Below are 12,162 nucleotides of genomic sequence, written 5' to 3' on the forward strand. Positions count from 1 at the left end.
AGGGACAGTCCCAATTTTGGGGTCTTTTTCTTATATAGGCTCCTTTTACCCCCACCCCCCACCCCCACCCATCCCTGTCCTGATTTTACACACTTTCTGTCTGGTCACTCTAGGTGAGGGTAATTGGTGCCTATATAAGACAAAGCCCCAAATATCGGGACTGGCCCTATAAAATCAGGACATCTGGATCTGGCCACCCTAGCTGGGAAGCGCCTCTCCCCCGGGCTGGCAGCTGCCAGCGATCCATCTCATCCGAGGGGAGCTGCACAGGGCAGGATGAGCTGCTGTGGCTCCATGGGTGCCCTTTCCCTGAGATCAGATGCTGTGCTAACTTCACCATGGTCTGTTGGACTGGCAGCGGTGCCCATTGGCGTGTGATTGGACCTGAGGGTTTGCTGCTGCTGTTGCCACTCTGCACCCCAAGAGGTGGATTTTGGGGTCCTGCAGTTTTCCACCTATCTCCTCCTCTACTGCAGCTGTTGGACCAGTGGGCTGGGGGGTGAGCCAAGCATGAAAGCAGTACTGTGTTGCCATTTAGATTGTCATTTAAAACTTTGTTTGCCAAAAATTCTTGCTAACAATCCTGAATCCAATTTCAATATTTTTTTTAAATCAATATCTTAGCCAAAAACAGAAAATTAAGTTGTTGACAATTATTAGTGACAGGTTTGGTTTGAGGCAGGGAGTGGGTCAGTTTTCATCAGAGAAACAAAAAATGTTGACTGATTTTCCTATAGCCTGTTACTCCTGATAAGAGTCCTCCAACAACTGTAATATGCTCATCTCCTTACTAGTATATAAAGCAGGGTTCGGCAACCTACGGCACACGTGTCAAAGGTGGCAGGTGAGCTGATTTTTGATGGTATGCAGCAGCAGGCTGAGCGGCTCAGCCCATCACTGCTCTGGGGTTCTGGCTGCTGCCCTATTGCCAGCTGGAATACCAGCCATCGGCCCCACTCAGCACCTGCTGCTGGCCTGGGGACCCCCAAGGAACCCCAGGCTGGCAGTGGGCTGAGCAGGCCAGTTGAACCACTCAACCTGCTGTCAGCCTGGGGTTCCATTCACTCAGCCGGCAGTGGGCTGAGTGGGCTGGTGGCGGGCTGAGCGGGCTGGTGGCGGGCTGAGCAGGGCCGGTGGGGTGTTGAGTGGCTCAGTCTGCTGCCAGTCTGGGGTGCCAGCAGCACTCAGCCTACTGCTACTCCGGGGTTCCGGCTGCCGGCCCCTTGCCAGTCAGGAGCTCAGCCGCCAGCCCCACTCTGCCTCCTGCCAGCCTGGGTGAGCAGAATCCCAGCCTGGGTGAGCAGCCTGGGTGAGCCAGCCTGGGTGAGCAGAATCCCAGGCTGGTAGCGGGCTGGTGGGGGGGTTGGCGGCCGGGATCCGGGCTGGCAGGAGTTGGTGGTCAGAACCCCAGACCAGCAGCAGGCTGAGCAGGGCCTGGGATCCTTGTCTAGGGTTCAAGTCACCAGCCCGCTGCCGGTTTGGGGTTTCATTTACTCAGCTGGCAGTGGCCTGAGCAGGACCAGTGGCCAAGACCTCAGATAATAACAATAGTTTATTTATATAATATAGACATAGAGAGAAACCTTCAACAAACATTAAAACGTATTACTGGCACAAGAAACCTTAAATTACAGTGAACTTGGCACACCACTTCTGAAAGGTTGCCGACTCCTGGTATAGAGTGACCATATGTTGTAGTAAGATTCACCTGCTTTTTTTTCCCTGTGAGTCAGTATAACTTTTGCCAGCCCAGAAGATGGGCAGCCAATGTTTTACGTTTTCACAATGTTTTCTCCAACTTTCATAAAGTAAATACATAGTTAATATGAGTTAAAAAGGCCAGGGACACTTCTTTGTGAAGAATCTGTACAGCAGATCATGCCCATAGACGATCCAGAAAAGAAATTTGAGGTTGAATTTTTTAATGTTGTGATGGATAAAGCAGTATCTGCTGTTGATGAAAGGTTTAATACCTTGCAAGTACACCATGAACAGTTTGGATTTTTGTATGACATAACTAAATTCAAGAAAATAGGAAAACAAGAGCAACTAATGACAAAGTGCAAGAATCTAGAGAGCCTCCTGGAGCACGGTGATAGTTTTGATTTAAATGGACTTGAACTGTACGAAGAATTGAGTACACTGTCATCAATGTTGCCACATGCAAAATCGGTGATGGACATTGTACAGTTTATTCATACGCCCAAACTTGTTGACATATATCCTAACGTGTACATTGCCACTCGTATTCTGCTGACAATTCCTGTAACAGTAGCATCAGGATAATGGAGTTTCTCAAAACTAAAGCTCATTAAAAACTATCTCCGCTCTACAATGAGTCAGGAACGCTTGACTGGTCTTGCTATTCTTGCAATCGAACAAGACACGACTTTGTCTTTGTCATATGATGACATTATTACTGATTTTGCCGCCAAAAAAGCCAGAAAGATTGCTTTTAATTAAAAACAAATCTTTGTTTCAATACCTCTTCATATAAATTTCCAATAAAATTTTGATAAATTAAAAAAAATATATTTGCATCATTCTGTCATATCAGAAATTTTCTATAGTGCTGCTTCTTTAGTGCTAGTCCATCAGCATTACAGTGTGCTTAATTAAGTTAAACTGGTTTTAATAATGTGAATGTGGCAAGTTTTCCAATACTATAAGCTTATGTTTGTGTTGCTAAGAGCAGATCAGGCACAAGGGCACCAGTTTAATAATCTCGCCTAGGGCACCATAAATCCTAAGGCCGGCCCTGGCTACAGGCTTCAATCAATGCGCTTTTGAACAGGTCAGTGTGTGGATTTTCAAGATTCTAATTCACTGGAGAGAGATGCCACTGGCTGGGGCAGGGAGCATGTCAGATTTTGGGGGAGCAACTTTAACCATGAGTCCAGGGCCTACTTAGGCACTTGCAAACTGTAGGTTTCTTGCTGCTAATGCCTGGGGGGCAACCAAAAATTATAATGCAAAGCAGGTGAGGCCTCAGTTCAAAGAGCTTGAAAACTGCTCAGGGTGCAGGGAGAGGTGTAGCTCGGGGTTGTGTGTGGGCAGGATGCAGGCAGGGGGTAGCTAGGGGCTGTGTGCGGGCAGGGTGCAGGGAGAAGTGTAGGTAGGGGCTGTGTGTGGGCAGGGTGCAGGGAGAGGTGTTGTTAGGGACTGTGTGTGGGCAGGGTGAAGGCAGGGGGTAGCTATGAGCTATGAGCAGGGGAGTCGCTCAGGGTCCAGGCATGCCATAGCCAGGGGCTGTGTACTGGGAGGGATGTAGCTTAGATACAGGCAAGTGGTAGCTAGGGGTTGTGTGCTGGGAGGGATGTAGCTGAGGGTGCTGAGAGGGTTGTAGCTTAGCATGTAGGGAAAAGGGTAGCTAGGGGCTGTGCGCAGACAGGGGGGCAACTCAGCAGGCAGGCGGGGAGTAGCTAGGGGTGTGTGCTGGGAGGGGGTGCAGGCAGGCAGGGAATAGCTAGGGGTGTGTGCCGGGACGGGGGGAATAGGCAGGCCGGGAGTAGCTAGGGGTGTGTGCTGGGAGGGGGTGTAGGCAGGCCGGGAGTAGCTAGGGGTGTGTGCTGGGAGGGGGTGCAGGCAGGCAGGGAATAGCTAGGGGTGTGTGCCGGGACGGGGGGAATAGGCAGGCAGGGAGTAGCTAGGGGTGTGTGCTGGGAGGGGGTGTAGGCAGGCAGGGAATAGCTAGGGGTGTGTGCCGGGAGGGGGGGAATAGGCAGGCAGGGAGTAGCTAGGGGTGTGTGCTGGGAGGGGGTGTAGGCAGGCCGGGAGTAGCTAGGGGTGTGTGCCGGTTGGGGGTGTAGGCAGGCTGGGAGTAGCTAGGGGTATGTGCTGGGAGGAGGTGCAGGCAGGCAGGGCTAGCTAGGGGTGTGTGCTGGGAGAGGGTATGTCATACCACATTTGGATGAAGTTTGCCCCAGGACAGGAATGCTGCCTCTCCTCCTCCCCATCCCTGCCCTACTGCTGTGCTCTACTGCCACCATGCTGCCCCTCCCCACCTCCCCCATGGAGCTGCTGCTGGCTGAGCTGATTGGGATCAGGACCCTGCCTCCTGAACTGCTGTGCAAAGCCAAGTGGGGGCATGAGGTCAGGATAGGGTGACCAGACAGCAAGTGTGAAAAATCGGGACAGGTGTTGGGGGGGTAATATGAGCCTATATAAAAAAAAGACCCAAAAATCAGGACTGTCCCTCTAAAATTGGGACATCTGGTCACCCTAGGTCAAGATGTCCCTTTCCCCCTACCCATCATGTACTCAGGGCAGGCAGAGTACACCCCCTCGCCCCAGCCCCTGTCCAGCGAAGTTGCTCCCACTGTGCCAACTCTGGACTGAGCGCCCAGCCAGCCCTGCAGCAACATCACCCCCAGGCCCTTAGCCACAGCTTCTTCATGCACCCTAGCTACACTCCTTCTCACAGACAGAGCCTAGCTCCCTCCTGCCTGCACCGAGCTACACCCCTCCCAGAACACAGCCCTTTCCTACAACCTGAGCAACCCCCTTGCCTGCACACAGCCCCTAGCTACCCCCCCACTTGCACCCTGAACTATATCCTTCCCAGAACACAGCCCCAGCTCCCTCCTGCCTGCACCCTGAGCTACACTCCTTCCAGAACACAGGCCCTTCCAAAACCTGAGTGACCCCCTGCCTGCACCCTGAACTAATCCCTTTCTGCACATAGCCCCTAGGTATCCCCTCACTACACCCCGCCTCATGCACAGACCCTTGTTAAGCCCCTCACCTGCACCCTGAGCTACCCCCCTCCCAGCACGCAGCCCCTAGCTACTCCCCCTGCCTGCACCCTGAACTACACCCCTTTCTGCACATAGCCCCTAGGTGCCCCCTGCCTGCACCCTAAGGCACTTCACTAAATGGCACCCTGGCCAGAGTCCACCGCCAGATACTATTCTGCAGGGCGAATTAGAAATGAGTAGGGTAGAAGGAACTGAGAGTGGAAATTACTAAACCAGCAACAGACGGGAGGGACCAGGGAGACAGATGATGCGTGAATTTCAACTTAGCTCAGTGTAATTCCGTGAGGAGAGGGCAGTGACATTGAATAAGACCCATTCAAGGGTGGAGGAAGCCATATTATCTCTACTCTTTTTATTTTTAGTCACAGAAAAGCCTGGAAAAAAATCTGGAAGGGCAGCCCTGGAAGAAGAGACTGCTAAGGCTGTACACGAGTGGAGTCTTGATCAAATCCTGAGGGCAGCTAATGAGGCTAGACCCACTGCTGCTTTTTGACCTAATGGCAAACCTATGGGTGAGGATGGTAAATAAGTAAGAAACAAGGGGGTGGAAAATGAATACAGGCAAATAATTTGCAGGCCTTGTAATAAACGTTGAGCATGTTCAATCAGGTGGGTGTCAGTAACAGGCATACTAAAGCCAAAACACTTTGTTACTGTGTAAAGATATAGAGAAGATCCATGACAGAATTTTAGTTGTTAGCGAGCAGGTGGGGTAGCCCCTCTCTCCTGACCAGTTGTTTTTAGGTAACTGCATCCTGCCTCTCTCAAATAACCCTGCATTAAATACATCCAATGTATTTTATTTTTAAAAAACTTTTTTGGTGTCACGCACATGGTAAATAGCTGTTGTTTCAGTCCAGCATTTCAAGAGCAGCTAACTTAATTCCAGTAAAACACGTTATACTTATGTACTGAGCATTTGTTACTCTATTGTATAGAACAGCTGGCATGCTTTCAACAGCTATACCCCCAAGACTACCTCACAACTTCGATCATTACACTCATTTTTTGGAGGCGTTAATTTTATGACTCTCTCATTTTTTGAGGCTGCAATTTTCTGGGCCTGCTCTCAGTCAGTGTGTGAAATTTTTCACTTTAGAGTGGATGTGGTTCAGCCTCTTTTATTTTGTGTATGGGGTGGGTTCCGCCTCCCCATCAATGCTGTGGATGTGAGAGTGAGAACAATGTGTGGAAATGATACTTTAATGATTTTTTGGTCTAACCGTGAAATGTCTGGGGGCTAGAAAGTTGCATTTTATTAGGGAGAGAATTCTTAAGGAGGTGCTTTCCAGGAGTCTGGTTGTTTGGCTGGTTTAGGTTTGAAATCATAGTTGGTGTATAAATTTTAACAGCAGCTTTTTCTGTTTTAAAGCAAAGATGGCTGAACCACACGAAAAACATTCTGGAATCCTGGCTAGGTGCAGTGGCTGCTGCTCACTGAACTGTATATAGTCACTGTGGAGGGAGGAAGGGTTGATTGCTGCTTAATATACTTATCCAGCTCTTTTAGTTTTCTTTGATGTATACAAGGGATGGAATGCAACAAAAACTAGCAAGACATTGAGCTATCATGCACACACTTCTCACGTCCATCCTTTCTGTTCAGCTTCTTATTTGTTTGCATCATCTTTTCTGTTAACGGTGCTCATTGAGAGGACTAAATTTCAGTCATTTTTCAAATCTCTCTATAAAACATAACATTGAAAATGCTTTTTATCCCATGATCTCAGTGCTTTACAAAGGGTGGACAAGGATCCTTGTTTCCTTTTCACAGATGAGGACACAGACACAGAGATGAATCCCTTGCCTAGGTCAGGTTTCAGAGTAGCAGCTGGGTTAGTCTGTATCTGCAAAAAGAACAGGAGTACTTGTGGCACCTTAGAGACTAACAAATTTATTTGAGCGTAAGCTTTTATGGGCTACAGCCCACTTCATCAGCTGCATGCCGTGGAAAATACAGCATCTGAAGTGGGCTGTAGCCCACAAAAGCTTATGCTCAAATAAGTTTGTTAGTCTCTAAAGTGCCACAGGTACTCCTGTTCTTTTTCCCTAGGTCAGAGAGTCGGCTGTCAGGATGGAGAATAGAAACCACAGCTATGACTATCCAACAGTTTCCAGAGGAACACACTGCCCCTTGGAGGAAAAGTAGTCAGTGTCAGCCGGCTCTCCCGAAAAAGGGGCTGCAGGGAAGAAGCCAAGAAATTCGAGTGGGTGAAATACATGCTGGGAAAGAACAATTACTTACTTTAGGAACTGTGATTCTTTAAAATATGTTGCCCATGTATATTCCACTTCTGGTGATGCGTATGCATCCCATAGCCGAGATCAAATTCTTTTAAAAAGCAGCGTCCCTTAGGGATGCGCTTGTGTCCTGCATGTCCTGTGTGTTCCATAGCCAAGTGCATAAAGGGCAAAGCAGCTGAAATCGCTAGACAGAATTGGGTGTTATAGAAGACAATTGCCTCCTGTTACCAGATTTGCCCGGTTACTCTTCAGGGGGCTGGGTGGGGTCTGTAAGTCTATCAGTGTGCTGTTTGTGTCACTTGTGTTTTCATATGGAGCTCTACTTCTCCCTGCTGCAAGTGCCCTCCCAATGGAGTCTTTCACAAGACCTAGGTTCCCCAGGGCTGGGTTCCTCCAGCCCCAGAACCAGATGAACACACAATTAACAGAGCAAGTCTGAGCGGACTGGGTCAATCAACACTTTCAAGCTGATCCCCACCCCCTTATATGCCCGTGGGCTCAATAGGCTGGGCCAAGCAGCACATTCAAGCTGCATCCCTTATATGCCACAGGTTCAGCACATCCCTATACCCACTTTCATGTTATAACTGTACTAGTAGTAACCCATTCGATTAGCAAACCCCGCAGTATTGTTGGGTGCTGCAGGGATCTTTAGCTTAGGTAAAAGAAGTGTTGCTGCAGAGTAACTAGGGAACCGAAAAACACAGAAGAGTAAAGTTCAGAGAGAGAAGCAACCAGCTTAACCATAAAAGTTATTTATTGAATAATAGTGATAACTACACAAGGAAAGCCTAAACCAGGTGTCCTCACCGCAGCACCCGCGGGGGCATCTAAATGCGCCTGCATCATGGCCGACAGCCAGGCATCTGCCAAAATGCTGCCAAATTTCTGCGGCATTTCAGCGGCGACGCCTCTCGATGATGCCACTTGCTGCTGACAACTGTGTCATTGAGAGGCGTTGCTGCGGCATTTCTGCAGCATTTTGGCGGCGAAGTCTCTCGATGACGTCGCTTGCTGCTGACAAACAACGTCATCGAGAGGTGTCGCTGCCGAAACGCCCATGAATGAATTGGACAAGTTTGGTATTGTTGGCCACGGAGATTAACAGGAGAGGGGCTCGTGCATCTCCTTATGTCCTCTTCTGAAAAAGTATCCTTTGTTGGAGTAATTTGGCTTACCACACTCTCCTGGCTATAAGTACATGGGCAACATGTCTCCACTTTGCTCTGATGCAGAGGAGGAGAAAATACATTTCCTTCATAGGATGAGCCATCCTTCTTGGAGTTCTAGAGGATCCTGAAGTGTCCTGCGCAGGAACTGAGGTGGCTGATACAGGCAGACGGCACCAGTACTAGGAATTTCTTTACAATGCCCAACAATGGTGACTCTGGTTGTTTGGTTACTTCCAAGTCACGCAATACCGTGAATCTTCCTGGTACCAAGGAAGACAGTTCTAGAGTGTTTCCCCTCAACATTAGCTGGTTGCATGGCAGGTGTAGTGGATGAGGGCACAGAGCACTCCAATATCAGGTGCTAGTATAGAAAGGTACACATCGGCTCCTGACAGGCCGGTGTTTGGTGACCAATCAGTGCTTAGGTGTCACTCAGCAGTACCTGATCTGGGCCTCAAAATGCCTGCCATTCTAGTTGGTGTCAGTAAGAGAGTGCTTCATTTCTTATCACTCCGAGCAGTGCTCTTCGCTCCCTCTCTCCTCAGAAGATTGCATTGAGAAGGGTTTGGAGGCTCTTGACAATTCCACAATCAGCATGTAAAGTCTGGAGCTTGGGGTGGCCCTGGGGCTAACAGAAGCAGTAGCAGACATGATCTAGTCCAGTTTCTTTCTTATATGGCACAGAAAGATGCATTCACAGATCTTTTCACAAGGAAAAACGTTTTTTGGAAGGATTCCCTCCCCTTTTGCATCTCTTTTTTTAAAAGGCAATAAACTAAGCACTTAAGTGCTATATATGCTTCACTAAGGCAGATGCAGCATTTTGATTCTCCATCATTGATATGAACAGCTGCCTTGCAGGAGGGACGTAACTTAAATCCTGTGGATTTAGATTCTGCCATGTTTTGGGAACTGCGAGGTCCAGTACCCATGCACTCCTGAAGCTGGAGATCGTGTCTTTTTATTGTTAATTTGCCAACACAAATAAAAAAGGAATACCATACTAAGGAAAAGTTTTCAACTAGCAATAATCACGCCTCGGATTAACCTCATTGGCTAAACTCAAAACTAGAGAACACATGCAGAAAGATGCTGAAAGAGTTCCGTCTCACTGCCACCGAGAGGCAAGAAGAAGTGATAGGCAGTTGTGGCCGCTCTGCCCTTTATACCCTTGGCTACAAAACACCAGAGGGCATGTAGGGTGTAGGTGCAGTCCCAATGGACAAAATAATGCAATCTCATGTGCAAATGCACTGCTAAAAGTGGAATACAAATGGACAATCACTTGAAGAAAAGTTAGTAATGTAGCTTAAATGAAAACAAGAGCCGAAAGGTAGGAGGAAGTAAGTTATGCAGGACTCTGATGGCAAGAACGAGAAGCTCAAGGTTGATTTAAACAAATCTATAGCTTGTAAGCTACAAACATTTTAGGCACAGTAATTATGACAGCACCCAAAGGTGCTGATCAGGACACTGTACAAACTAAGGGATAGACACAGCTCCTATCCCAAAGAATTTATGGTATAAAAGACTAGTAAATGCAGTACTTAAAATAAAGAGACCACTGAATTCATTTTAAAAATCTTTATGTTAATATAAAATAATATTTTCCAGAGAAAGAATAAAACCAGAGTTTAAAAATTAGTGCAATTTTTTTCCAGTTCTATGTGATAACACAGTCTTTATGTTTGTTTTAAAAACAGAAAATTTAGACACTGATACACAGTAAACCTCAAACCTAGCAGAACAAGTGGAAACAAAAGTAAAAGGTTTGGGAAAGTTACTTTATCAGACATCATTAATTAAGTAGCATTTGTTATTTGAAAAAAATTCCTAATCTGTAACTGCTTAAATAAAAAACATTAGTATTGCTTTTACTAGTTGTCATGAAGTAAATGCTTATGATAGAAAACAGAATACTTTTGCATATTACTTGTTAAGGAAAAAAAATCAATATTAGGTGAATTTTTCATTAATTTCACTGAATGTATCTTAATCTCTTAAAATGTAGATGCATTAAATCTGCCTGATACACCTAGGTATGACAGAAATCTAATAATCCAAAAATAGGATTGTTAATGGAAACCACCAGAACAGCCATATTTCAACCAAAGGGGCAGAGTTAATCCCATACAAATATCTTATTACAAATTAAATGGTCTCACACCAGGTGGAATTTCTATCCCCAAAACCATCCATGAAACAACGCTCTAGTAATTTACAACATAGGGTGCAAAGGGCATTTTTTCTTTCATCATTGGATCTATATTACCAGCTTTATTAGAAAGTTACTTCTTTCCAACATTATTAGCTGTACTGGAGAAATACAGCAGGAGTCAATTATCTCATTTAATAATCTGTGTGCATTTATAGCTGTGACATCTGGACACAACATAAATTAGATTTATCATAAGACAGCCAACAGCCCTAGTCTCTGAATCACACCACACTAAGTAAATTTGGTAAACAATACCAATTGTACATAGCTCAGTAATTTGTAGCTAAATAATTCAAACACTTTTCTAAAGAGCGTGCCATCAATAAAGATTCTCAAAACATGCTCAATATAAAGGTTAATCCTACTGCATCTTTTATTATATCACCTTAAAACAAGTGGAAATGAATAGTACATTAATGGCTCATGATCAAATACTGAGGTCTGTTGATCAATTCCTCACTCGCAGGTGGAGGTCCAAATGTAACCAGAGCTATGAAAATAGTTCTTCTACAACTTCTGATTAGTCCTGAACAGATGCTAAAGTAGTAACATATTGCTTTACCAGTTCCAATAATTTTAAGTAAAATTTCATCAGACAGCTAAATACATAGTGATGGCCATCCCAGAAACACCTCATCAGATAATCCTTCTCTGAAGATCCAAGCTTTCCTTGACTAACCACTAAAATGCTTACTGCTACTTAGCTGACACAGCCTCGGCTAAGTAAAAGGGATCATATTCCTTATTCAAGTTCTTTGGAACTGGTGTCTGCAGTTTTGAGAAGGGTTGGTGAAAGGGTTCTATTCCCACTAGCACCTGACTTTTGCTATTGACATTGCAACAGTAATGTGATAACGTATGACAGAATCCATTAGGACTATGTTCTAGATGAGTGCTTTCAAAAGGAAACCGAAGAATTACTGTGTTTGTGAAATTGTATTTACAGGGAAAAACACCTATTCAATGCTATTAGTGATAATTCTGTTCCACATTTCACAAAGAACATACTGAAATACCAAATCTTTTAAACATAAGAGTCATGCTAAGACATCTGCAATAGTTGCCTTCCCACCCACCCACCCACTTCAATCAGTCAAAGCTTAAAAACATAAAAAACACAATCTAGCAATATCAATGCATCAGTAAGAGACATCAACAGAAGCACACAATTCTGCTGGACAGACCTTGAAAGACATAACAATAATTCGATTAGAATATTTATTACAAATAAGTGAGTATACGGTTAGATTTCCGCTCTCTATATTGATAAACATTTTAGGAGGAAATCAAATTGAATGTCGATATTTGTAATACTGTAAAGAGAGCAAAAACACTTTTTTAAAGAAACACAAACTCAATGAGTGGACAGACTTTTCCTGTAGAATCATGCAGGAGGTCCAGTTCCAGAATTATCAGGACCTTAGGACAGCAACAGATCAAAGGATAAGCCTTATTTAGAGGCTTGTGAAGTATCTAATGAAATGCAAAGCTACTCAAAATTCATATTTCATTACAAACTCAAAAAGACCTAATTTTGAATTTTACAAGCAAAATTGAGTCCAGCTTTCAAATTAATATGGCTTTAATACTGAAAAGATGCATACATTCTTTTAATCCAAGCATGTAATGTTTACTATACTATAGGTATGGTAGCCTCACATCTTTACCTTAGTTTGCTAGATTAGGTTTCTTTTAAATCTGCTGTGACTTTATTCACTGTGTTATTTTACTATTGATGTAACAAACTGGTCTAGTCAGTTTATAAAGATCA

Source organism: Gopherus evgoodei, chromosome 8, assembly GCF_007399415.2.
Source record: "Gopherus evgoodei ecotype Sinaloan lineage chromosome 8, rGopEvg1_v1.p, whole genome shotgun sequence".
Lineage (NCBI taxonomy): Eukaryota > Metazoa > Chordata > Testudines > Testudinidae > Gopherus > Gopherus evgoodei.